Source organism: Dendrobates tinctorius, unplaced genomic scaffold (assembly GCF_039654945.1).
Source record: "Dendrobates tinctorius isolate UK_male_01 unplaced genomic scaffold, ASM3965494v1 ptg000129l, whole genome shotgun sequence".
Lineage (NCBI taxonomy): Eukaryota > Metazoa > Chordata > Amphibia > Anura > Dendrobatidae > Dendrobates > Dendrobates tinctorius.
Window position 1 is genome coordinate 7,443,931 of NW_027361797.1, and position 24,196 is coordinate 7,468,126.

Sequence of the window (24,196 nt, forward strand, 5' to 3'; positions counted from 1 at the left end):
CTAAGTGGAACCCTAGCAGAATAAAGAATAAAAAAACGGCAAGTTCTTCAAACCCAACAACAAACAGATAGAATAAAGAGGTGTCTGTACAAATGGATTTGTATCCTATGATGTCTTGGATCAAACAAGCAGAAAACGTCTAGATAATGAGAAAAACCATAGTGAAAATCCCGCAGATTGCTTATCGCAGAGACAAATATTGATTTAGCTATTCGATATGGAATCTGGTGGTTTTGCATTATGATTTTGGATTTAGTGGATTTTCACTATGGCAGTGGTTTTCTTTTAATTTTGTCTATAATTTGCTAAAGAGTATCAGCAACATTTCTGGGAAATATACGGTAATCAAAGCAGTTCCCATAGATTTACCATTTATAAAATTCCCTAATATTTTTCTTTTGCTACTAATAACAAACATTGGTCCCATTTACTTCTGGTTACCGCAATCCTACTCTTAGTGAACATGAAAAAAACATTCTAGTAGTTTCTTTTGTCAGCAGGCGGAGCAAGCAGTAACTTTAGTGAATAAAAGGGCAGCTTCATTCTAAAGGACCTTGAATATGGTCATATTACTAATTCGGATCGTACAGATCCATAATATAGCACCTTAGTTCCAATCCATGAAGCCTTATGAAGCAATATTTCACATTTCCTTTTGCTCCTTAATAGACTCACCTATGTATCATTATATTGGCACCATACCTACAGGATTGTTGTGTGCATTGCTCCCTAACAACCTATTTGGTGTAGTTTTTTCTAAATTGAAATTTCCAGTTTTTCTCCAAAATAATATCTTTACATATTTGCAACACTTATTCAGGCAATGTTATGCTACGAAATATCAACAGAGCATTGTCAGGCCAGTGCTTTATCCTACCAACCAAAGTATGAAAACGAGGGCACGCAAAGGTCTCATAAAAACTAACAATTCATTAAAGATACTAAAAAAGGATTTAAATACAAAAGACATACATATACCAAAACAGAATGTTCCTAGAAGTGGCACCAGTAACATCTACAAAGTAGGAGATGTAAAGTAACACAACAGATTCCAAATAGGACAAAGAACCCCATCTACGTAATAATTCAAGTCAGCTAACTAGTGCTAAATAGTTTAGTGAAAAAAATGCATATGGTAAGTACTTACACAAAAGATGGAATGTCAGTGAAAAGGGGGGTCTGGTACATGCGTCCTGGTCCACCTGCCCCAACGCACGTTTCACCCAGAGGCTTCATCAGGGGGCGTGTTTTATCCTGTAGATTTAGTGTCCCTATTGAAACTAAAGCGTAAAATCTGCACCAAGAAATGCATTTCAGCACTAGAAAAAAAATAGCCGAAAAATCAATTTTCCTCATAAATTCTACACAAAAAAAAACAAAGCTTTTAGACGAGATTAAGTCAAAAGGAATTCATTTTGCTGATGCTGTAAGATGCACTGGATTTTACGTGTATAAAATCTGCAGCTAAAATCCGCACCAAATACACGTTTTTACCCAGCCCTAGACCTGCTCCCGTTAAGGAATTAGCACTTTTGTCTTCTTTTGGACATTAGTTGGTCATCAAATCTAAGTCAAGCCTGTTATGAATTTCCAATAAAGTTTCTGACTGATGAAATGAATATCCATCTGTCAGAAGCAATAATTTTGTCATCATAAAGTAAAATTAGGAGCACAAATCATCGTTTCTATTTGCCAAATTGACTGTGTGGGTTTGAATAGAATTGGAAAATGAAATTCTTACTTATGTCACATGGCCCAATACCACATTTTCTAAAATTACTCAGACTAAAAGCAAATGAGCCAATATGGAATGTTATCAAAATTTTACTCTGTGTTTTCTAAGGGTTTGTGAAACAAAGATGTGCAAATTTAGGTAGAGACAATTGTGAAAATTACAACATATCAAAAAATTGTAATGATGGCTACTTTACTTAAGGCCCCGTCTCACATAGCAAGATCGCTAGCGAGATCTCTGATGCGTCACCGATTTTGTGATGCAACAGCGATCTCGCCAGCGATCTCACTACATGTGACACATAGTGGCAAAAGCCCGCCCCCCCGCTGGATATCGCTGATCGTGCGCAAATGTCCTGGGTGATTTTTTCATCATCGGCGTCCCGCTGGCCAGCATGCATCACTGTGTTTGATGCCGATGAGTGACCTCGTTGGTGACGCAGAACTCAGGGACGCAGGCTGGAATCGTTCAGAATAGCTGCTGTGTGACAACGCACCAGCGATCCTTACCAGGTCGTATCGTTGTCGGGATCGCTGGTGCGTCGGTGAAGAGATCTGCCTGTTTGGCAGCTTACTAACGACCACGTAGCGACGCACCAGTGATCTCTACCAGGTCGTATTATTGTCAGGATCGCTGGTGCGTCGCTATGTGAAACGGGACCCTAACATTCTTTATATACTATTATACAAATCGGTGCTCATTACTTATCGGAGAGCTTGGGCCTAGAAGATAATCCGAGCAGTCAGAGCTTTAAGGCACCCATACACATTAGACTTTTCCTCATCTGGACTTGCTGATATCAGTATTGTTGGGATCGGCTGACAGGTTAATACTTATGGTGGCTTCTGAAATCTCATCATCTGTCTAGCACGAGAAAAATGTGGCATGTGTGAATTTGGACTACCGATACATTTATTCTCCATTGGAAAAAGGCTGATTCCAGGGGAGTCTCGAAAAGTCTTTCTCAATACATAGCACATGAGCACTTGGCCGAGCCAGTGTTACACTATATGGAGGAGATGGACGAGAAAGCAAACGTCCGAAAAATACACCAGACTATTGTTTGAGGAACACCAGACATACTCATAGGTATTGAATATGGGGGCTTTAGTGTAAAATATGGAGGATAAATAGATCAATAGCTTGAGTCTCTGATAAGACCGAAGGTGTTTTTAGACTACTTTGGGATTCCATTAGTCAATTCAGATAAGTTGCAATTAGGGCTTGTGTATTTTCACTCCCAGTGCGATCCAACAAAACATCAGACTAGTGTTATTCTATGGTACAATGTACAGTATATCACAAAAGTGAGTACACCCATCACATTTTTGTAGTTATTTTATTATAGCTTTTCATGGGACAACACTGAGGATATGACACTTTGATGCAATGTAAAGTAGTCAGTGTACAGCTTATATTTGGTGTCCTCTAAATAACTCAACACACAGCCAATAATGGCAATAAAGTGAGTATATCACTAAGTGAAAATGGCTAAATTGTAGGTATTAGCCATTTTTCCTACCTGATGTCATGTCACTCATTAGTGTTACAAGGTCTCGGGCGTAAATGAAAAAAAAAAACACATTTGAAAGGTTAACTCACTAAAACCCTGACTAATGCACTAGCAGGATGCAGCAGCACAGGTGCAAACCACTGATGAGAACAGCCAGTAACCCAATATGGTCTGGCTGCCTAGTGGAAAAAATGCACACAAATAGGGCTTGCATAGGACATCAGTCACACAGATAAGTGTGGTGCAAAGTGTCTGAACAGCCTATTAATGACACCCATAGTATTAGCAGGCGGGCTGCTCAGCACTGTATATATGCATCACACAGAAAAAAACAAGCCAACATAAAGAGGTCTAGCTGCATCCTGCAAAAATGATAAAAAGTGCAAAAAGATAAAAAATTATGTGCGCTGTTCAGATTTAGTGTTAGGGACTCACAAAATCTGGGGACCCTTGACGTTGGGTTGTGAGCTAATCTACTTTGGCCAAAATAGTAACTAATACCCCATATTATTATTATTATTATTATTTATTGTTATAGCGCCATTTATTCCATGGCGCTTTACATGTGAGGGGGGTATACATAAAAACAAGTACAATAATCTTAAACAATACAAGTCATAACTGGTACAGGAGGAGAGAGGACCCTGCCCGCGAGGGCTCACAATCTTCAAGGGATGGGTGATAATACAGTAGGCGAGGGTAGAGCTGGTCGTGCAGCGGTTTGGTCGATCGGTGGTTACTGCAGGTTATAGGCTTGTCGGAAGAGGTGGGTCTTCAGGCTCTTTTTGAAGGTTTCGATGGTAGGTGAGAGTCTGATATGTTGTGGTAGAGAGTTCCAGAGTAGGGGTGATGCGCGAGAGAAATCTTGTATGCGATTGTGGGAAGAGGAGATAAGAGGGGAGTAGAGAAGGAGATCTTGTGAGGATCGGAGGTTGCGTGCAGGAAAGTACCGGGAGACGAGGTCACAGATGTATGGAGGAGACAAGTTGTGGATGGCTTTGTATGTCATGGTTAGGGTTTTGTAATGGAGTCTCTGGGCAATTGGGAGCCAGTGAAGGGATTGACAGAGGGGAGAAGCTGGGGAATAGCGGGGGGACAGGTGGATTAGTCGGGCAGCAGAGTTTAGAATAGATTGGAGGGGTGCGAGAGTGTTTGAGGGGAGGCCGCAGAGCATGAGGTTGCAGTAGTCAAGGCGAGAGATGATGAGGGCATGGACTAGGGTTTTGCAGATTCTTGGGTGAGGAATGAACGGATGCGTGAAATATTTTTGAGTTGAAGTCGGCAGGAAGTGGAAAGGGTTTGGATATGTGGTTTGAAGGAGAGATCAGCATCAAGGATTACTCCGAGGCAGCGAGCTTGTGGGACTGGGGAGAGTGGGCAGTCATTTACTGTAATTGATAGGTTCGTAGGGGGGGTCACGTGAGATGGGGGAAAGATGATGAATTCTGTTTTGTCCATGTTGAGTTTCAGATATCTAGTGGAGAAGAAGGATGAAATAGTGGACAGACATTGAGGGATTCTGGTTAGTAGGGAGGTGATATCTGGTCCAGAGATGTAGATCTGTGTGTCATCAGCATAAAGATGATACTGAAAGCCATGAGATTCTATGAGCTGTCCCAGGCCAAAGGTGTAAATAGAGAACAGCAGGGGCCCTAGGACTGAACCTTGTGGGACTCCGACAGATAGGGGGCGAGGTGAGGAGGTGGTGTGTGAGTGGGAGACGCTGAATGTCCGGTCTGTTAGGTATGATGAGATCCAGGAGAGGGCCAAGTCTGTGATGCCGAGGGATGAGAGGGTCTGTAATAATAGGGAATGGTCCACTGTGTCAAAGGCAGCCGACAGGTCCAGGAGGAGGAGGACAGAGTAGTGTCGCTTGCTCTTGGCAGTTAAGAGGTCATTGGTGACCTTAGTAAGGGCAGTTTCAGTGGAGTGGTGTGACCGGAAGCCAGATTGTAAGCGGTCGAAGAGGGAGCAAGAAGAGAGATGGGAGGACAGTTCAAGGTAGACGTGTTGTTCCAGTAGCTTGGAGGCGTATGGGAGAAGTGATATAGGGCGATAGCTAGATACAGAGGATGGGTCAAGAGAGGGCTTTTTGAGGATAGGTGTGATGGAGGCATGTTTAAAGCTTGAGGGGAAAACACCAGTTGTTAGTGATAGGTTGAAGAGATGGGTTAGGGTTGGGATGAAGACTGTGGTGAGGTTTGGGATGAAGTGGGATGGGATCGGGTCGAGTGCACAGGTGGTGAGATGTGATCTTGAGAGTAGAGTGGAGAGTCGATCTTCTGTAATGGTGGAGAAGTTGGTTTTGAAGGTGGAGGGCTGGGAAGTCGGGAGGAAGGGCTCTGGGGGTTGTTGACCAAAACTGTCCCTGATGTTATCAATTTTCTGCTTGAAAAATGAGGCAAAGTCTTCAGCTGAGATGAGTGGGGAGGGAGGAGGTGCTGGGGGGCGGAGGAGAGAATTGAAGGTGTTGAATAACTGTTTAGGGTTGTGAGACAGGGAGGATATGAGAGATGAGAAGTAGGTTTGTTTAGCTGTGGCGAGTGTGGTCTTGAAAGTAGTGAGGGACTGTTTGAATGCGATGAAATGCTCGTTGGAGTGGGATCTTTTCCATCTGCGCTCAGCAGCCCTGGAAGCTCGCCTCAGCTCTTTGGTCAGGCTGGTGTGCCAGGGCTGTCTGTTGATTTTGCGAGTTTTGGTATGTGTAAGTGGGGCAGCGGATTCCAAAGCTACAGCTATTGTGGTGTTATATAGAGCGGCAGCGTCATCCGCATTGTGTAATATCTTTGTGTAATATCATTGTGTAATATCATCGCATTGTGTAATATCCCATATCTTTTTATCTTTTTGCACTTTTTATCATTTTTGCAGGATGCAGCTAGACCTCTTCATGTTGGCTTGGTTTTTTCTGTGTGATGCATATATATAGTGCTGAGCAACCCGACTGCTAATACTATGGGTGTCATTAATAGGCTGTTCAGACACTTTGCACCACACTTATCCGTGTGACTGATGTCCTATGCAAGCCCTATTTGTGTGCATTTTTTTCCACTAGGCAGCCAGACCATATTGTGTTACTGGCTGTTCTCATCAGTGGTTTGCACCTGTGCTGCCCCAGCCTTTATCAATGGAGGTCTGCTGCATCCTGTTAGTGCATTAGTCAGGGTTTTGGTGAGTTAACCTTTCAATGTGATTTTTTTTAATTTTTGGGAATTTTTTCCTAATGTGCGCTGCTCGGTTGTAAATGGGCAGCAGGTTTGTTAAAATTCATGTTAGCACTCTCACACTCTCTCATACTGGTCATTGGAAGTTCAATTTGGCAAAGAACTCTAGGAGGATTTGAAAAAAATAACTTGTTCTGTACATAAAGATAGCCTAGGCTATAAGAAGATTGTCAAAACACTGAAAATGAGCTGCAGTGTGGTGGCCAGGACCATACAGCGGTTTAGCAAGAGAGGTTCCACATAAAACAGGCCTCGCCATGGTCGAACAAGGAAGTTGAGTACACATACTCAGTGTCATATTCAGGGGATGTCTTTTTAAAATAGTCATATGAGTGCTACCAGCAATGATGCAGAGGTTAAAGCTGTAGGGGATGGTCAGCCTGTCACTGCTCACACCATATGCAGTACACTGCATCAAATTGGTCTCCATGGCTGTCCTTCTAGAAGGAAGCCTCTTCCAAAGATGTTGCAAAAAAAGTCCACAAGCAGTTTGCTGAAGACAAGCAGACTAAGGACATGGATTACTGGAACCATGTCCTGTGGTCTGATGAGACCAAGATAAACTTATTTGGTTCAGATGGTGTTAAGTGTGTGTGGTGGCAACCAGGTGAGGAGTTCAAAGAGAAGTTTGTGTTGCTTACAGTCAAGCTTGGTGGTAGGAGGGTCACAAAATTAGACCTGCATGAGTGCTGTCAGATATGGGGAGTTACAGTTCATTGAGAGAACTGTTATGAATGAGTCACCGTAGGAGGCAAAAACAGAAATACTTGCTAAGTCCAGAAAACCAGAGAAGTTGGCAGCTATCGGATTGCAGACCCCTGAACCTATCAACAACAACTAGCAGTTGCCGTGGGGGGTTCCTACGGAGCCCTAGACCCCTCGATCACAGCCGGAGAACTACATAGCCTAAAGACAGAAAGGGAAATCTAAACTGCCCCAGAGCAGACCCCAAAGCAATAGGCAGCCCCCAACATATAATGACGGTGAAGCAAGATGAAAAAACACTCACACAGATAGAAAGATAGGCTGAGCAAATGATGGGGCCCAAGCTAACTAAATAAGACAGGATAGAAAAGCTGCTGTCTGCAATCCGCCAAAACCCTATCAAAACAAGAGCCAACAGGCTGATAGGGAAAAAAGCCCTGAAGACGCTAGGCTTCAAAAAGACTATATCAGTACTCAGGTATTTTCTGAAGACAGAGCAGAAAGGAATTCAGCTCACCCCAGCAAGGAATGGCAGAAAGACAAGGCAAAACAAAATAAAAAAAACAAATGCAAAAAGCAGAGCAGAAAACTTAGCTTTTGAGGAGCAGGAATCAGACTGGTCTCCTAGAATCCCTCAGAGAGATCACCAGCAAGGCAGAAGGGCGTCGGCTGCCTTATATCCAGTCAGCTATTCCCATCACCCAGTCATCATCATCCTGCCCAGGTGCTTGGTAATCAGCCTCACTACCTTCCTTCACCAGAAGAGGGAGTTCATCAGACCTCAATGGTGAAGGGGAAAATGAACTCACAACAGAGAACCATGAATGCCAGAATGCACTGTGAGATACTGAAGCAGAGCATGATCCCCTCCTTTTGGAAACCGTGCCGCAGGGTACAATTCCAACATGATAACAAATCCAAACACACATTCAAGATAACCACTGACTTGCTAAAGAAACTAAGGGTAAATGTGCTGGCCTGGCCAAGTATATTTCCAGGCCTAAACCCTATTGAGCTTCTGTGGGGCATCTTCAAACGGAAGTTGGAGGAGCGCAAGGTCTCTACATCCACCAGCTACATGATGTCATCATGGAGAAGTGGAAGAAAATTCCAGTGGCAACCTGTAAAGCTCTAGTGACCTCCATGCCCACGAGAGTTAAGGCAGTGCTTGAAAATAATGGTGACCACACAAACTATTGAAACTTTGGGCACAATTTCGCTATTTTCACTTAGGGATGTACTCACCTTTGTTGCCAGCGATTTAGACATTAATGACTGAATGTTGAGTTATTTAGAGAGCACAAAAATTTACACTGTTACACAAGCCGTACACTAACTACTTTAAATTGCATCAAAGTGTCATATCTTCAGTGTTGGTCCATGAAAAGATATAATAAAATATTTACCAAAATGTGAGGGGTGTACTCACTTTTGTGATATACAGAACATGTCCGATTATTTTTCTTGGACAGAATCATGCGGCATGCTTTATTTCCATTCAGTATTTGAATCGCACTCGGTCATGCAAGTCTTTGAGTCCGTGAAAAAAATTGGACCGCACTCAGATGACATCTAAGAACAGTCCAATTTTCACAGGCTGACAGAATTTAGAAGATGAAAAAATTTTTTTCCATCTTCTCATCCAATAAAATCTCTGGTTGGAGTGTGATCAGAGTGTGATTAGCATAATCGGCCTGATTCTCTTGATTGTGAGAATGTACATTGGTGGGACCTTAGCCTCATTGATATATGTTTTTAAGTATTGATACAAACAAGCAAATAGCCAAAGCTGATAATAAATAATGACCTGAAGACCTACCTCTTCCGACAAGTCTACAACCTGTAGTAACCATCAAACCGCTGCAAGACCAGCTCTCCCCTCATCTACTGTAGATTGTGAGCCCTCGCGGGCAGGGTCCTCTCTCGTCCTTTACCAGTCGTGACTTGTATTGTTTAAGATTACTGTACTTGTATTTAATAAGTACACCCCCCTCACATGTAAAGTGCCATGGAATAAATGGCGCTATTATGATATTAATAATACCAGTAATAATAATAGATACCCATTTCCAAAAGACAATGATATATACTTTTAAGTCCACAGTTCACCATCAGCTCATCTTTAGATACAAGTTTTACCAGTTTTAATTAATACTTTTTTAACCTAGATCATAAACAATATTTCCACATTCTTCATGGGAAGTGGAAATTTTTTCGAAATCTTAACAACAATGCCAATAATTAAATATGTGTGCATAATAAAATGGCGGGAGCGTTGCGGTATGGATGTATACTGTGTCTTTGCATTTTTAATGGAATGTTAAGCAGACCGCTGTAGCTGATTACATATTATAAAGTTTTAAAAAGCTTTTTCTCCCCATAACAAGCCAGAACAGCCTTTGTCTAGACTGCCTGACAAGCTTCATGTTTGTCCTTTATCTTAGGCAATCTGAAATTAAATGCGCAGACTATCTGCAATGAAAAAATCTGCATATATCCTGCTGAGAATGCATTTTTATGTGTAGGGTCATTAATTTCCCATTAAAAATGCATTTTGAATATAACTCTGGAAAAGTCTCTTCTTGTGGCAGCTTCTTATGTAATCAATTTTACTTCGGCACTGCAGCGAGGGCGTTTTTGTTTAATAAGATGTTGATATGGGCCAAGGATTTAACCGTCTCTTCGAAGCGAAAAATAGTAATATGGAGCTGTATGTAATATGTGAATGAGAGGTAAAAAGTAACATTCCTGGTGAGTCTTGACTATTTCTATCATTTATTTCCTTCTTTTAATTTAGCTTTTATTTACTGTAATCCTACTCCAGGCTAAAAAAAGATTTTATGCACAGCCACCCGTATACCCCTGCACAGTCTCCCGCACAGCCCTGCTTACCCTTGCACAGCCCCGCACAGACCGCCGCACACTCCTGCACAGCTTCGCAGACCCCCCACACACACCATACACACACACAGTGTCGAAGCATGCGCAGTTAAAAAAAACAGAATCCGTCGCTGGATTCTGTCATTTGTCAGACAGTGACGGTTCCATAGCCCATAGGCTTCCATTCTAGCAAAAATCGGACACCGACGGATCCGTACCTGTCTGATTTTTCAACATAGACAAAAAACGTTCCTATGTCCATCGTCTCTGGCCGATGGACAAAGAATTTCCGATGGATCCGTCGAACGACGCATGAAACATGCGGCCATCCATTGCAATCCGTTGCTAATACAAGTCTATGAGAAACGGATCCAGCGGCATCAGTCGCCGGATCCGTTTTTTTTTTTCAAAATTCGACGGATTGTGATTAATGGCAAAAAACTGATGTGTGAAAGGGGCCATACCAGGACTTTGGCTCCGCTTTTACCTGGGAAATAAATTCAGTTTGCTGCTGTTACCCTCTATCTAATTTCCCATGCCAAGAGATAGTGGTGTTAGCGCCAACCATGGCACCTGAAATTCACACCTAGGTTCTTCCCCCTCTAACTATGACCACATGCACACAATCACATTGGTGTACGCACACACATTTACGCTCTTATACACTCGCCTACATGTGCACACATTCATGTTAGCAGACAGACAATTGCCAAAATTGGCAAGCACTATTTTAGCTATGAGCACTGCATGCTCGGTGAGTTCTTCTGGCTATAGTCAAAGAGCTACAACTGGATTCTCCAGCTGATGCTGCAGAAACATATTATCAGCTCCATCACTTCTTGCTTCAGTGCTTCAATCCATTTTGTACAGCAATGTAAGCACCAGTTAACCTAAGGGGGAGTCTAAAAATGTTTCTTTTATGCAAAAAAACAAAATCAATAGTAAGGATCCATCGAAAAACTTGAACAATGGCCTCCTTTCAATTATTTACAAGCCAGTTTTTAAAATCATCATGATCTGCACCTGAGTGAAGATGGACATAGTGACTTTTTAATTTTTAATTATCGGACCCTATTCATGCTGCCTGAAAAACAATGGATCTGTGGGTGCTAATTGATACCATTCCATCCTAGGACCACCAAAGCCATGTTGTCATGGAAGTCAAGCTTCCATCACCTACCAACTAAATTTATAATTGAGGTTTCTCAGATTTTTTTTTTCTATAGCGCACATCTGACAATTTGTGTTGGGAATCTGGACTTTGAGTATTTCCAAAAGTTTCATAGTTTTTAAGGTTGGAAAAAGACCCAAGTTTTTCAAGTCCAACTTATAACCCATCATGTTAATCCAGAGGAAGGCAAGGAACCTTAGATGGGGCAGATGCTAACTGCCCCATATTAGTGACCATTTTCCTTCCTGACTCTGATCCATGGAACTAGTCTGATTGCCGTATGCAAAGTCCCATCACAGAATGTAGAAACTTTAACCTGTAATAATGTCACGATCACGTGTGTCTGGACGCAGGGAGTACCGCAAGGCGAACCCATATGACACACGTGACCCTGGATACACTGCCTCCAGTTGGGCGAATTTAAATAATACGACGTGCAGCTGGATGCACCACCTCCAACTGGTGAATTTAGGTATTACACGTATACATACAGTAGTCTGGAAACCCCGCCTCCAGTAAGGCGAATTTAAATAATAAAGGGGGATCCTGGGTAACATTAACAATGGTGGGCCCTGCAATAGGGAATAGGGAAGTGGAGACCTCCTGAGCTCCCCTGAGCCAGTGTCCCTGCACTCCTAAGGGAACCTATGCCAGTTCCGCACCGGGCGACGCACAGGAACCTAAAAACCCTAGCTCGCCCTGAACCTAAACCCTCACTAGGGAATTGGTCGGTGCGGAAACTAATCCCACCACTGCACTAAACACACATGAGGGAAAATGACAATGCAGGGGAAACACCACTTATCTTTGCTCTGTTGCGTATGCTCCTAGCAACAGAGCCCACCACCTGTGTGCATCTTCTCCTCCACCCAGATCCATCACCATAACTGGATCCTTCACCATAGTGCAGCCTTGGAGCAGAGTCCACCACCAATTGCAGAAGTCCAGTAACAGAGTCCCAAAGATGAGTTCAGCTCCTGCCCAAAAAGTCAAACATGCTTGAGTCCAGCTCTCAGCAACCAAGTCCCACATGCTGAGTGCAACTCTCTCCATAGTCGTCACTCCACCAAGCCATGCAATCACTTCCTGCCGACACCATAAACTGTGACTCCACCATGCCATGCCAGCCCTTCTTGCAGAACACATAGCTGCTACTCGTCCCCTCTGGCTTGGCTGCGCAGGACTCATGTTCAGCTCCTTCCTCACCCAGGCTTGCTTCCCAAATGACGAACACAATATCACCAACAGTGATTGAACACACCTGGCTCTCTTTTATAGAGCCTCACACCTGATTTATAATTACGTGCACTAACCCAAAGAAACTAAAGTGCACTACCACTCACCATCACCGGGGCAACTTAGAATCAACGACACCACGTGTAATAATTCTAATGGCCACCGGGGGAAATCACAACACTTTGGCACCTAGCCAAAGGAAAAAAAGTTCACTTATCCATTTAAACTGTCAGTTCCACGCTGGGTCATGACAAATATTATATTTAGCAAACAAGGTATCCAGCCCTCCTTGTACTTTAGCAGGGAATCAAACATTGCAACTTGTAGTGTAGAGCTCCATAGTCTCACTGCTCTTACAGTAAAGAATCTGCATCTGTGATTATGATTAATCCTTATTTCCTTTAAACTTAGAGGATGCCCACTTGTCCCTATTGTAGGCCTAAGTGTAAAACGATCATTAGAAAGATTTCTGTCCTGTCCCCTCATATATTTGTACATTGTAGTAAGATCACCTCTAAACCTTGTTTTTCAAAGCCGAATAACTCCAAGTTGTTAACCACAACTTTTGCCAGATATTTATGACATACGAGACAATTATTTAACCCCTTCCTGACATCCGACGTACTATCCCGTCCATGGGACCCGGGCCCCTATGCCCATGGACGGGATAGTACGTCTACCGCGATCAGCGGCGCCCACGTGGTGAGTGCCGCTGATCGCGGCCGGGTGTCAGCTGATTATCACAGCTGACACCCGGCACAATGTGTCAGGGGCGGTCACGGACCGCCCCCGACACGTTAACCCCTTGCACACTGCGATCAAACATGATCGCGGTGTACTGGGAGTTAAAGGGAAGCATCGGCAGGGAGGGGGCTCCTTCCGTGCTTCCCTGAGCCCCCCACGGCAGCGCAATGTGCAGCGCTGCTGCGGGGGGCTCCTTTCCTCCAGGCCCCCGAATCCAAGATGGCGACGGGGGCCTTCGGGGGCCTGGAGGAAGCTGGCTTCCTCAGTGCCTGCAAAGCACAGGCAAGAGGAAGTCTTCTCCAATGCCTGTGACAGATTGCTGATCTGTCACAGTGATCTGTGATGTGACAGATCAGCGATCTGTCACAGGACAGTGATGTCCCACCTGGGACTATGTAATAAAGTAAAAAAAAATAAAAAAAAAGTGTAAAAATAATTTAAAAAAAATCGCCAAATAAATTAGTAAAAAAAAAAAAAAATATTCCCCAATAAATTCATTTTTTGAAAATAAAAAAAAATCAAAACAATAAAAGTACACATATTAGGTATCGCCGCGTCCATAACGACCCGCCCTATAAAACTGTCCCATTAGTTAACCCCTTTAGCGAACCCCTTAATAAATAAAAATAAAAAACGAAGCAAAAAATAATGATTTATTATCATACCGCCAAACAAAGTGTAGTAACGCGCGAACAAAAAGACGCATATAAATATCCATGGTACCGCTGAAAACGTCATCTTGTCCCGCAAAAAACGAGCTGCCACACAGCATCATCAGCGAAAAAATAAAAAATGTTATAGCTCGTAGAATAAAGTGATGCAAAAATAATTATTTTTTATATAAAATAGTTTTCATTGCAAAAAACCGACAAAACATAAAAAAAGACCTAAATGAGGTATCGCTGTAACCGTACTGACCTGAAGAATAAAACCGCTTTATCAATTTTACCATACGCGGAACGGTGTAAACGCATTCCCCCAAAAGAAATTCATGAAACGCTGGTTTTTGTTCATTCTGCGTCCCAAAAATCAGAATAAAAAGCGATCAAAAAATGTCACATGCCCGAAAATGGTACCAATAAAAATGTCAACTCGTCCCGCAAAAATAAGACCTCACATGACTCGGTGGGTCAAAATACGGAAAAATTATAGCTCTCAATATGTGGTGATGCAAAAACTATTTTTACAATAAAAAGCGTCTTTTAGCGTGCGACAGCTGCCAAAAATAAAAACCGCCATAAATAGTAAATCAAACCCCCCCGTTATCACCCCCTTAGTTAGGGAAAAATAATAAAATTTAAAAAATGTATTTATTTCCATTTTTCCATTAGGGTTAGCGTTAGTGCTAGGGTTAGGGTTAGGGCTGAGATTAGGGTTAGGGCTAGGGTTAGGGTTAGGGCTAGGGTTAGGGCTAGGGTTAGGGCTAGGGTTAGGGCTTGGGTTAGGGCTAGGGTTAGGGCTGAGATTAGGGTTAGGGGTGTGTTGGGGTTCGGGTTGGAGTTAGAATTGGGGGTTTCCCTGTTTGGGCACATCAGGGGCTCTCCAAATGCAACATTGCGTCTGATCTCAATTCCAGCCAATTCTGAGTTGAAAAAGTCATATGGTGCTCCTTCCCTTCCAAGCTCTGCCATGCGCCCAAACAGTGTTTTACCCCCACATGTAGGGTATCAGCCTACTCAGGACAAATTGCAAAACAATTTTTTGGGTCCAATTTCTCTTGTTACCCTTAGGAAAATAAAAAATTGGGGGCAAAAATATCATTTTTGTGGAAAAAAATGATTTTTTTATTTTCACGTCCGAGCGTTATAAACTTCTGTGAAGCACTTGGGGGTTCAAAGTGCTCACCACACATCTAGATAAGTTCCGTGGGGGGTCTAGTGTCCAAAATGGGGTCACTTGTGGGGAGTTTCAATAGTTTAGGTACATCGGGGCTCTCCAAACGCACATGACACCCGCAGACCATTCCATCAAAGTCTGCATTCCAAAATGGCACTGCTTCCCTTCCGAGCCCCGACGTGTGTCCATACAGTAGTTTTCTCCCACATATGGGGTATCAGCATACTCAGGACAAATTGGACAACAACTTTTGTGGTCCAATTTCTCCTGTTACCCTTGGGAAAATGAAAAAATTGGGGACTAATTGATCATGTTTGTGGAAAAAATACGATTTTTTTAGTTTCATGCCCTGGCATTATAAACTTCTGTGAAGCCCTTGGGGGTTCAAAGTGCTCACCTCACATCTAGATAAGTTCCTTATGGGGTCTAGTTTTCAAAATGGGGTCATTTGTGGGGGGTTTCCACTGTTTAGGTACATTAGGGGCTCTCCAAAGGCAACATGACACCCGCAGACCATTCCATCAATGTCTGCATTCCAAAACGTCACTACTTCCCTTCCGATCCCCGACGTGTGCCCATACAGTAGTTTTCTCCCACATATGGGGTATCAGCATACTCAGGACAAATTGGACAACAACTTTTGGGGTCCAATTTCTCCTGTTACCCTTGGGAAAATAAAAAATGGTGACTAAAAGATCATGTTTGTGGAAAAAATATGAATTTTTTATTTTCACGCCCGGGCGTTATAAACTTCTGTGAAGCACTGGGGGGTTCAAAGTGCTCACCACACATCTAGATAAGTTCCTTGGGGGGTCTAGTTTCCAAAATGGTGTCATTTGTGGGGGGTTTCCACTGTTTAGGTACATCAGGGGTTTTCCAATCGCGACATGGTGTCCGATCTCAATTCCAGCCAAAAACGTCAAATGGCGCTGCTTCCCTTCCGAGCTCTGCCATGCGCCCAAATAGTGGTTTACCCCCACATGTGGGGTATCAGCGTACTCAGGACAAATTGCACAATAACTTTTATGGTGCTGTTACCCTTGGAAAAATAAGAATTGAGGGTGAGAAGATCATGTTTGTGGAAAAAATATGATTTTTTAATTGTACGGCTTTATGTTATAAACTTCTGTGAAGCCCTTGGGGGTTCAAAGTTCTCACCACACATCTAGACAAGTTCCTTAGGGGGTCTAGTTTCCAAAATGGTGTCATTTGTGGGGGGTTTCCACTGTTTAGGTACATCAGGGGTTTTCCAATCGCGACATGGTGTCCGATCTCAATTCCAGCCAAAAACGTCAAATGGCGTTGCTTCCCTTCCGAGCTCTGCCATGCGCCCAAATAGTGGTTTACCCCCACATGTGGGGTATCAGCGTACTCAGGACAAATTGCACAATAACTTTTAGGGTGCTGATACCCTTGGAAAAATAAGAATTGAGGGTGAAAAGATCATTTTTGTGGAAAAAATATGATTTTTTAATTGTACGGCTTTATGTTATAAATTATTGTGAAGCCCTTGGGGGTTCAAAGTTCTCACCACACATCTAGACAAGTTCCTTAGGGGGTCTAGTTTGCAAAATGGTGTCATTTGTGGGGGGTTTCCACTGTTTAGGTACATCAGGGGTTTTCCAATCGCGACATGGTGTCCGATCTCAATTCCAGCCAAAAACGTCAAATGGCGCTGCTTCCCTTCCGAGCTCTGCCATGCGCCCAAATAGTGGTTTACCCCCACATGTGGGGTATCAGCGTACTCAGGACAAATTGCACAATAAGTTTTATGGTGCTGTTACCCTTGGAAAAATAAGAATTGAGGGTGAAAAGATCATTTTTGTGGAAAAAATATGATTTTTTTAATTGTACGGCTTTATGTTATAAACTTCTGTGAAGCCCTTGGGGGTTCAAAGTTCTCACCACACATCTAGACAAGTTACATAACGGGTCTAGTTTCCAAAATGGTGTCATTTGTGGGGGGTTTCCACTGTTTTGGTACATCAGGGGTTTTCCAATCGCGACATGATGTCCGATCTCAATTCCAGCCAAAAACGTCAAATGGCACTGCTTCCCTTCTGAGCTCTGCCATGCGCCCAAATAGTGGTTTACCCCCACATGTGGGGTATCAGCATACTCAGGACAAATTGCACAATAACTTTTAGGGTCCTGTTACCCTTGGGAAAATAAAAATTGGGGTGAAAAGATCATTTTTGTGGAAAAAATATGATTTTTTAATTGTACCGCTGTACGTTATAAACTTCTGTAAAGCCCTTGGGGGTTCAAAGTTCTCACCACATATCTAGATAAGTTCCTTGGGGGGGTCTAGTTTCCAAAATGGGGTCACTTGTAGGGGGTTTCCACTGTTTAGGTACATCAGGGACTCTCCAAACGTGACATGGCGTCCGATCTGAATTCCAGCCAATTTTGCATTGAAAAAGTCAAACGGCGCTCCTTCCATTCTGAGCTCTGCCATGCGCCGAAACAGTCGTTCGCCCCCACAAATCAGGTATCAGTGTACTCAGGACAAATTGCACAATAACTTTTGCAGTCCAATTTCTCCTGTTACCCTTGGTAAAATAAAAAAAAAATGAACCTGAAGTATTTTTTTGTGAAAAAAAGTTAGATGTTCATTTTTTTTAAATATTCAAAAAAATTCCTGTGACGCACCTAAAGGGTTAATAAACTTCTTGAATGTGGTTTTGAGCACCTTAAGGGGTGCAGTTTTTAGAATGGTATCACTTTTGGGTATTTTCTATCATATAGACCCCTCAAAGTGGCTTCAAATGTGATGTGGTCCTAAAAATAAAATGGTGTTGTAAAAATGAGAAATCGCTGGTCAACTTTTAACCCTTATAACTTCCTAACAAAAAAAAATTTTGGTTCCAAAATTGTGCTGATGTAAAGTAAACATGTGGGAAATGTTAGTTATCAAGTTTTTTGTGTGCTGTATCTCTGTGATTTAAGGGCATAAAAATTCAAAGTTGGAAAATTGCAAAATTTTCAAAATTTTTGCCAAATTTCCATTTTTTTCACAAATAAACACAAGTTATTTGAATGAAATTTTACCACTAACATGAAGTACAATATGTCACGAGAAAACAATGTCAGAATCATCGGGATCCATAGAAGCGTTCCAGAGTTATGACCTCATAAAGGTACAGTGGTCAGAATTGTAAAAATTGGCCCGGTCATGAACGTGCAAACCACCCTTGGGGGTGAAGGGGTTAAATTATAGTTAGAAGTTTGGCCACTTCACAATGACATGGTCCATTGAGGACGCATTCAAGATTTGTTTATTTGTATCTCAGCCGATATTTTGTGCTCTTTTTTATTACATTTTATTATATTAGTCTTTGAAAGGTCATGGAACAGTCTGGAATTTAACAGAACATAACAATAAAACACCAGAGACCTTGATGTTTAGCACCCCAAAAGAAAGAGAATTGACTTTTAGCGTAGCAACCCTCCTTAAATAATGTAAAATATCAAAGCAGATGGCACAGTAGGTGATGAGCAAATGTAACTGGAGGCCATTTTTATGCGGTACGCAGTGTCCTTGGAATAAGGATTTTGTTAACACCGAGACTACAACGGCTCTTTTCATGTCTTTGTTTTTACTATTGAAACAAACACCCTAATATATCGAAGTGACAGAAATATGGAAACTATTGTACCAGTACTAAAATATTTCTATGAAATTATGGACATTTCAGGAGAACCTTTACCATAAGGCACTTTGTGTAATTTATCAGTGGGTGAGAAGTGGACAAAATAGATCACTAAGACTACAAGATAACCTAAGCATGAAATTAATCAGTACAAGCATATTTTAGGAAGATGACCGTTCTTGGTGAGGTTAGGGATGCCATAGGAAGAGCTTAGTTCTTGGCTGAAGTCAACCATCGAAGCACCACGAATGATGCAGAAAGTTTTATTACAGTAGATAGAAAAGTTTAGCGTGGCGCAATGTCGTTATAAGACATCTGTCGGTCACGCTTTACACGTTCTTTGTAGACTACTTTGTCGCAACCCAGTCTTCCAGTCTTGAATTGGTCGGCCCATTTGCACAAATATGCCACAATACAAACAAATATATTTACTGTGTTTTTTTCTTTAAGTAAGAAACAATAGGATTTTATCATCTTTCTGGAGGATATTTTTCTTATTTCGTGGGATCCAAATGCCGTGATCTCCACAATACAGAGATGTTCCCGCATGCAAGTTTCTACTTAGGTTAATGTCTATGGGACTGATAACGAGAGCCAAGTGCAATAATCCGCTATCGATATCAGTATAATAGACAATGAATGAAGTAATGTTACACAACTGGGACATCAGTCTATTCAAATGGGGGTCTCCAAAGCCCTTTTCTCAAGCTTGATTTCATCCCAAAGGATCAGAAAATTATTATGATGATCAGTTGGTATGTTGGGCCAATTATTCTAATTTCTGTAATATTTCCAAATATTTCCCAATATGTAAATGCTGTATAGCTCATCTGGGCACTGATTTGGTATTACATTCCTGTAACGCTATTTTTTTAAAACTTTTTTTAGTGTGAATATCATTTTTTTAGGCTTCCTGAAACTTATGTACTTTCAATTTCATATGGAAGGATACGACACTTTTTTCAACATAGCTCCATTATACTGCTCCGAAAACAGAAGTGGGTGCACTTTCTTTTAAAAGGAATCTGTCAGCAGGTTTCTACTACCTAATTTGAGGGAAACCTGATATAGGAAAAGAGAGCCTGATTCCAGCGATGTATCACTTAGCTTACTGGGGGCAGCAGTTGTGACACAATCAGAGTTTTTTGATGTATCATGTGGCAGAGTTCAGGCAACTTACCCCGCCCACATCAGGTTCTGGATGTACATAGTCTATAGACAGTGAGATGCTTATTAGAGGAGGGGGTGTGGTCAGACCAAAGATCAGGCACACTGTTAGTCCAGGCAGTGTTAATCTCCTTGTGATAAAACATTCACTGTATGAAAACAACAGCACACAGCCTAATAAGTGACACATCCCTGAATTCAGTGCCTAAGGCTTATGCTGCCCTCAGATTACATAGCAAAAACCTACTGACAGATTCATTTAAGTGTATGATATGGCACCATACACGGCACCATGAAGAGGTATCAAACTGGAGAGCTCATGTTGAATATGCCCTAATGCAGTGTGCACAAAGCGAATCAGATAATATATATATATATATATATATATATATATATATATATATATATATATATATATATATATAATCCACATTATAAACTTGCACTTCACATGAGGAAAGTACTTGCTGCACGTTTTGTCTTCCATCTTCCCAGCACAGTGCATTATATATGATACCGAGCATTGAAAATGACAGTTCACCCTTTTTAAGTCCAATAACTATGATTTAAGAAATAACTATATATTTAGTTATATGAGCCTGCACTTTTAAAACCACAATTTTGCGCTCTGGGAAATTAGAGTTTTGGAGAAAACATACATTTATGGAGAACTCAACCAGACAAACAAACTACCAGCACTCCTCTGACATTTGCTTAGCACGTAGTGCAAAAGCAAGCAGTAAAATCAAAGTAAAGGTAAATGTTTCATTGGCTTCACAAAAGAACAACTAAAACGTGTTCCGCATGATAATGCTGGTGTTTGTTTATTTTACGGCAGTGTTCAAGAGAGGGAAAAAAAAGTGGCTGAAACCCTTTCTAAAGTCCTTGTTACTGTAGGTTTGGAGGCAAATCTGAAATCTATGTTTGCACAAGCAAAATGAATGGATCAAAACTGGAGTAATTGTCGTAAAGCCCCTACTAAACAAATGGTTATAACATATTGATTTTTTTTCCCTTTGTAATTTGTCGCAATAGATATCATTTATAATATTAGCCATGATATTTGCTTTAAAGATGAAGTAGAGTAGATCAACAGAAATGGTAATGTGGTCATTAGTGACTTCAGAAGTGGAAAGAGTCATATCTATGACAAATTAGAAAATTGCTTATTGATCTGCTCTCCGAAATCCAAAGGGTGGATATTATTCATTTACAGATAGATTATAAAAATATCCGCTAATTGTTCTGTAAGTATGAATCAATGATACCATTAGACATCTTATGAAATATTGAGATGGTGAAGTGTGAAAAATTTGGAAGCACAGCCACTTGCCTAGTGCTCGATTTAAGAAATAGTGTTTGCTCTACCTAAAAATTATCCCTTTATGTAATATTATATAATAATCACTAGTGATGAGCGAGCAATAAAATGCTCGAATGCTCACTACTCAAATGGAGCAGTTCCTAATGCTTGCATGCTCGTTTCAAGTAAAGAGTATAATGGGAGTCAATTGAGAGCTCTCTTTTAACAATTCCCAGACTGGGAAGCACCTATAGCTTTGATGGAGAAATTCAAGCGTGTCGATGCTCTGTGCAACAGTTTTCCTCCTTCTTCCTCTGGACACCCCACTGCCTCTTCCTGCCTGTTTCAGTGCTGCCGATTCCTCCCTTTAGTGCTGCTGGTCTCACTCTGCATGCCTGCTTCCCAGATTGGATTGGTGTCTTCGTTATCCACCACCTCATCTTCTACCGCTGCACCCTAGTCCTTATGACTTGTTGACTTAACAACAACCTGACTTATCGGCAACTGTGTCTCAACATTATCTACCTCCTTAGACAAAATTTGCCATTTCCACAGTCATCTTCCTGTGGCTGCTCTAAGTTTTCTGCATCACTAAAAAGCATGTCCTCCTTTGCCTCTTGGAACATTCAGGGTGAGAGGCCACAATCAAGAAATGATAATAGTTTACAAGAGAAAAAGGTCGCACTCTGCGGGATAATGATGAATGTTTATTGACACTGAATTACATGTCACGTCGGAGATGTGAAGGAGAGTGTGTCAAATGGCTGACTACGGCCGTTTCACGCTACTAGAGCGCTTCCACGAGTGCGACCTTTTTCTCTTGTATACTACATTCGTCTTGCTACGAGGTCAAGCACCCGGGAGTCCTGGATGTGAGCTCTCCGCCTGCTGCCAGCCACGGACCTTAGCACGGTAACAGCGGTGCCGTCCGCTTTCTTGCATTGACTTCAAGAAATGATAATGTAAAGAGCTCCTCAGAATGTCCTAGTGGGAGACCACTGGTCACCTGCAACATAGCATGGGGGAAGAAAGGAGGATCAGGGTGAGGATTAAGTGATCCAGATTCTTGGCTGGCAAGACTGGATCGTGTGAAAGTATGGGTGGTGCTGGCAAGCATGGTGGAAGCATTATCTGCCATCCAACTGACCTCTTGATTGCACTGGTGTCAATTCAGAAGTGGTCTACCATGCCTCCCTGTAAAGTTGGACAGGAAGCTGTTTGTCGTGGATGGGCATGTTGCTTGTGTTCCAGCAACAGGTGCAGTCACACTTGCTCCATGTTCTCGCCATCTGTCTGCACCATCATCAGTGCTTTCACTTCCCCGTCTCTTACCGCACATCTTACGCATTTTCTAATTGCTAGATCTCTGGAAACCAAGTTTCCTTGATTAATGGAAACAAAAAAATTTTATAAAAAAAGTGGTCACCTGTAGTGGCCTAAGCATTTTTTTTTAATTTCAAACCATTGTAATTTCTCACAAAACAGATAAAACTGTAAGGATGATGATAATCAATTTTTGGAGCAAAATAATTTGGTCAACTGTGGCAGGCCAAGCATTTTTTTTTAATTTCCAACCACCATTATGTCGCAAAAAGCAGGTTAAACATTATGGATGAAAATAGTAAATTTTGGGGAAAAAAATGTGGTCACCTGTAGCAGGCTAACTTTTTTTTTAAGTTTCAAAACATCGGAATTTTATGCAAAACCAGTTAAACAGTATGGATGACAACAATCAATTTTTGGACAAAAATTGTTTGGTCACCTGTAGCAGGCCAAGCGTTTTTTTTATTTCAAATCACCATAATTTCATACAAAGCAGGTTAAACGTTATGGATTACAATAGTCAAATTTTAGAACAAAGCAATTTGGTCAGCTGTAGCAGGCCAAGCAATTTTTTTTTACATTTTTGGAACAAAATATAGGGTGGGCCATTTTTATGGATACACCTAAATAAAATGGGAATGGTTGGTGATATCAACTTCCTGCTTGTGGCACAATAGTATATGGGAGGAGGAAAACTTTTCAAGATGGTTGGTGACCATGGTGGCCATTTCGAAGTTGGGCATTTTGGATTCAACTTTATTTTTTTCTAATGGGAAGAGGGTCATGTGACACATCAAACTCATTGAGAATTTCGCAAGAAAAACAATGGTGTGCTTGGTTTTAATGCAGCTTTATTCTTTCATGAGTTAGTTACAAGTCTATGACCACTTAAAAATGCGTTAACGTGCTGTCCATTGAGTTGGATTGTCAATGCAACCCTCTTCTCCCACTCTTGACACACTGATAGCAACACCACAGAAGAAATACTAGCACAGGCTTCCAGTATCCATTGTTTCAGATGCTGAAAATGTTTCCCCCTTCCAATATACTAATGTGCCACAAACAGGAAGTTGATATCACCAACCATTCCCATTTTATTTAGGTGTATCCATATAAATGGCCAACCCTGTAAATTTGGTCACTTGTAGCAGGCCGAGCAGTTCAGCCACTCTCCCTTCCCCAGCAGATGTCCCTAGGCTAAATGCAGAATATATCTCATACAAACAGAAAAGCACAAGATTAGCCCTGAGAATGACTTTTAGTATGACGGTTCAGCAATCTAGAGCACGATGATTCCTAAAACTGTAGACACAGACCTGCACAACTACTCTCTCCTTCCAATCAGAACTGTCCGTGAGCTGTGCAATGACGTCAGTATGCCGAGTGTGGTGGTTCCAGTTACTTTTCTAACTTTATGAGATAAAGCAGACAATTACATTAATGCCACCATCAAGATGGCTGCGGCATTGCATTAATTGTCAGAAAATCCCTGCATATTTATTGGTTGTGTAACAGGCGTCAAACATGCGGAGCGGAGATTTGAGCTTTTGAGCTTGGAGATTTGAGATTTAAGTCCAAACACCAGCCAATCCTCGATGAGTGCTAAGCATTTCCGAATACTAAAATGCTGGAGGGATATCCGAGTATCATCATCTTCACTCATCACTAATAAACTCCTCTCTCTTTGCTTGCTAGATGGATTTAAA

The 24,196-nt window shown here is 41.8% G+C and overlaps 1 protein-coding gene across 7 annotated transcripts in view; it reads left to right on the top strand.

The window, feature by feature from the left end:
• RBFOX1 (RNA binding fox-1 homolog 1) overlaps nucleotides 1–24,196 on the top strand; it is a 991,812-nt gene that overhangs the window by 618,581 nt on the left and 349,035 nt on the right. The gene's annotated exons all lie outside the window — the stretch shown is intronic.